This window comes from Octopus bimaculoides, chromosome 14 (assembly GCF_001194135.2).
Source record: "Octopus bimaculoides isolate UCB-OBI-ISO-001 chromosome 14, ASM119413v2, whole genome shotgun sequence".
NCBI lineage: Eukaryota > Metazoa > Mollusca > Cephalopoda > Octopoda > Octopodidae > Octopus > Octopus bimaculoides.
Genome location: NC_068994.1, coordinates 29,162,377 through 29,167,221, shown reverse-complemented (window position 1 = coordinate 29,167,221; position 4,845 = coordinate 29,162,377). Strand labels below are relative to the sequence as shown.

Here is a 4,845-nt window from a genome sequence, read left to right as displayed (position 1 = left end):
TGTATATTTACTTCTGGAGTGGTAATGCTGTAACCAGAGTTTCGTTTAAGTAGGGCTCCCCGCCTTTTTGAATCTTGTCAAATGATCTTGAATGCAAGCAAACTAACAGCAAAGAAAGAAACAAACAAACAAGAACGCAGTATAAAAAAAGTTTATATGTACACATACACATACATACATACATGTGTGTGTGTGTGTGTGTGTGTGTGTGTGTTTGCTGACCGACCGACCCAACTCCATTTGAACACGGCTATTCAACTATCCGTTAAAGAATAACCAAATATAAATGCCTTCTGTTGCTATACACCCGATCGTTTGTCAGGCCAGTTATTTGATGTTAGTTGAAACTAACATCAAATAACTGGCCAAGTAGAAAAATCACCCTAGCAGTCCTTTCAAGAAACGTATATCAAAACATCACATTATGATTTTGCCTTTTCCAAAACATAGCAGGGATAGACAAAATAATAACAAACCATAACAATTATAACGATGACAATAGCTATAATAGTAGCAATAAGAAATTATAAGTATTTGTTTGTGCCTGGCGACTGAAAGAAAGCTATTGGTCCTGATATTCCAATAGAAAAGGGGGAGGGGAACAATCTAAATAAATTGCGCTGTTATTTGACCGGTAATATCGATTTTCTTATATCCCCCTCCCTTTCCCTCAATTTTCTCTTTTTCCTTATGTTCATACATACCTCCTCTTCTATATTTGTCTCATTCTCCTCTTTCTTTCTATCTTCAATATATCCATCCTTTCATTTTCTAATTAACCTTTTCTCTCTTGTCGTTCTTTTTCATTTGCGTTTTTTTTTTCTTTTTCTTCTCTTTCCTCTTCCTTGCTCTTTCACTTTTTTCCCCTTCTGTATTTTTCTCCAGCATATGGTGGGCGTTATTTCCCATGTTCGATCACCGTATTTTTATTTTTGTTCATTATACTTTTATAGTTTTTTTTTCCCAATGCAAACTCCAAATCACAGCTTCCCACACGAACCCTCTCCTATCACGCTCGCACACACTTTACACTCATTGACATTCATACATCCACACTTCTCCCTCTCTCTCTCTCTCTGTGTATCTACTTTCAATTATGAATTTTTTGTCATTCGTCCACATTCACACAATCAAATACACATCATACACTCACACCCGTTTACAGACGTACTCCATCACGCAAATGATTCTACCACACACACAATTTATTATTTAACAATAGCATATACTTATTTTTCTTTTTAATTAGAAAATAACAATGTTTATATACATGTAACTTTCCGAGATAAACCTAAATACGTATTCTTCCAATGACGTGTGTTTTTACGGACACCCAACTTACTAAAAAAAATATAACCACCAAATCTTCGCATCACTCCTCTTACTACAAAAAAAAAACCCCAATCAACATACGTTTACATTTTATATTAGGGACAATGTATATTGTCCCTGACATACAAATCTACAGTGTGGTCAGTCTGCAAGACCTTTGATCCTAGGGTTACTGAGTCAAGACTGACCTGGTGTTCAATAGCAACATGCCTCTCCACAAGTGACCAAATTTAGCCAATATAGATTTAGGGATCTTATCTACTTAACGAACCTTTCATGGGTCAGTGCTTAGTTTCAGTTAAAAGATGCGAAGTGGAAATCAGAGAAATTTGACATAGATATAGTACCATTTGTTTCAATGAGCTCAAATCAAATCAACAGCAGTTCCAGGAGGGGGAACTTACACCAAATTTCTGAATTAAATAAAGTGCAAATATTTGTACAATATTGTGTTTTGTCCAATAGCTAACACAGAATGGATTTTCTTTAACAGTTTCACATTCAGATTACTGTGTTATTTGATGCTTATTTATTCACATTGTTTTGAATTAATCATGCATTGTTTCGTAGCTTTGAGATTTCGATATGATTGTTCATTTTCAGAATGACATTGTTGGGTATGCATGAGAGACTGAATCTGACGAGTTTGAACATAAAATAAGGCTGAATATTTGGGCCAAATCTGGTGATTTAAATATTAAAGGGTTAAAATTGGTTTTAGTTTGGTTTGGTTTTGTACTATAACCACTATCTATATGCTTTGTCCATCATCTTCATGTGTGCAGGCAGCTGTATATATATGTAATATCATTCAACTCATTTCTTAATTAGATAAAAATGATGTGAAGTTATTTTGCAAAACTGGTAGAGTTGAAACTCTTAATCAAGAATGTAACACAATGTGTGACAAGCTGTCAGAAGGTGGAAGCTTCTAGTTACTCAACACACTCAATGACGCAGCTAAATTTTCTTCAACAAACATCCTACCATTATTCAATCAGAGACAAGGGTAGTGATTGGCAAAGATCAATAGAGTAACACCACTGGAACTGGTGGTGTTCTACTGATCTTGTGCATGGATTGCTGTGAGAACAGGAAGTTAGTGGGTAACAGCTAAGGTAGTCCAGCAGGCAGTGAGACACCTGAAACACAAAGCCCTCCTTAGGAAAGTGACACAGGGCTGGACTGAATTCAGAAACTCAACTGCAATCCAGTATGATGCAGCTAGCAGGAAGGAGAGGTGGAAGCCAGTGCAGGAGGAGATACAAGCATGAGTAGGGAAAGCACAAGCAATAAGAGCAGTGGCAATGCAGAAATGGTGGAGCAGGCAATGGAATGGAATGTTACCTATGGAAGGATATTTGTAACAGGAACCCACAGAAAACCAATTTCTTGATCCAGAGTCTATTATGTCCTCCTAAGTCCATCTAAACTACTTACAGAGAGCTCAGTGAAAACCCTTGCATGACCCCTGTTTTCTAAGACCAGGAGCATTGAGCACAACTTATACAACTGCTCCAAGGTACTTAGTAAAGGATACTATCGCTGGAGACATTATCGGGTCCCCAAGAACATCCCTGATGCAATCAGCAAGGAGACCAGCAACAGCAAAAAATGGTAGCACTACAGCCAGAAGTATAGCTTTTATCAAAGATGGAGAGCAGCCAATGAAAATACCCGAGAACATCTCATGTGATCACTTTCCATTACATGGGACTGGGTGATGGAAGTGATCTGGAGAAATGGCTAAAGTTTCCAGCACACATCACAAAGACCTTCCTGAAATCATATATCATCTTGGTTTCCAAGGCAACAATGAAATTAGTCCTTCTGGATTTAACAGTGTCCTTGGAGGAAAGGACAGAGGAGCCTCAAGACATGAAGAAAACCAACTAACAAGAGTTAGTAGAGGACTGCTACAAGAATGAGGCTATTGTTATGTAAGAGTCTACAAAGAAGGAAAAGTCATCAGATCAGAAACAGAATCTATGGCTTTTATACATCCTTCCAGACAAGGGAAATCTATGCCATTAACATTTCGCTTGAACTTTGATGGATTGTTGACTGGCCTAGTGGTTAGGGTGTTGAGTTCACAATCATAAAGTTGTAAGTTTGATTTCTGGACTGAGCAGTTTATTTTGTCCTTGAGCAAGGCACTTCATTTCTCATGGCTCCAGTCTACTCAACTGGAAATGAATACCTGCCAAGAGCTTGTGCAACCCTCTCTCCTTTTGGTTATTACATAGGTACTAAAAACAATTAGCAAAAGCATACTAGGCACAGACGTAGCTGTGTAGTAAAAAGCTTGCTTCCCAACCGTATAGTTTTAGGTTCAGTCAACAAACTTCTTGCCACAGAGTCACACCTGCACCAATGTATTTATTTATTTGCTTATTTTTGAAAATTCAGTGAAGTTAACAAAGTGTCAGGTAACCAAGGAAATGAGTGACAGTTTACGCCAGCATCCAGCATAGCTCACTTTGTAACCATATAGTTTCAGGTTCAGTCCTACTATGCAGCACCTTGGGCATGTGTCTTCTACAATAGCCTCGAGCCAGCCAATGCCTTGTGGGTGAATTTATTAGATAGACACTTATGGAAGTCCCTTGTGTGTGTGTGTGTGTATATGTATGTACATATATATGTGTGTGTGTATATATATAAATATACACACACACACATACATTTTGTTCTGGTTACTGTGATAGACAAGTACCAGCGAAGAGGTACAAGGACTCCCTAAGAAAATCCCTCAGCAGCTGCCACATTGATCACTACCAGTGGTCTGTTCTTGCTGCTGACCATGAAGCATGGCATCTCATTGTCCTCCAGGCAACAGCCCTCTTTGAAGACGCCTACAGGACCATCCATTCTCCCTCCTTTTTTTTCGTCTTTACCTTTCTGTCGAAGAGCATAGGCTCGAAACATAAAAGGTTTGTCCATTGTTCCCAAGCATCAAACTAATACACTTGTTTGTTGTTCCTACACCTGTCTTCGTCTTTTGTTTTCTGTAAATGTGAACTATATATATATATATATATAGACATATACTAGCAATCCTTCCTGGCGTTGCCTGGGCGTTATGACCTACAGCAACATTGTATTATTTGTTCCTTTTTTATGGGCAGAATCAGCACAACGGATATATAGGGAACTGGATTACTGGTGTAATGGAAGTTATTGTTTGTTTAAAAGTAAAGTGGGGAGGGTACAATTTACATGGGTTTGCATGTAAGTGCTTTCTGTTCTTAAGAAGGATCACAAACTATGTATTGTTTCATCGTATAAAAGGGGGTTAATACAATTTTGCAGAGAAATCCCCTTTTAAAAATTTTTGTTTCCCCCATCCCCACTGCAATTTCTTAATTTATAACTTTTTTAAATTTTTTTAATTTTCTTATCCACATGAAAAAATACAGAGATTATGAATCTGGGAAATACATATATTGTTTTAAAGTTTAATTTTTCTTAAAGAAACAATGCCTCTTCCCCCACCTCACCCACCCATCACCT

At 37.7% G+C, this 4,845-nt stretch overlaps 1 protein-coding gene across 1 annotated transcript in view; it reads left to right on the top strand.

Moving 5' to 3' along the window:
* The window catches only part of LOC106870950 (zinc finger protein ZFP2), a 35,509-nt gene that overhangs the window by 951 nt on the left and 29,713 nt on the right, over positions 1-4,845 (top strand). The gene's annotated exons all lie outside the window — the stretch shown is intronic.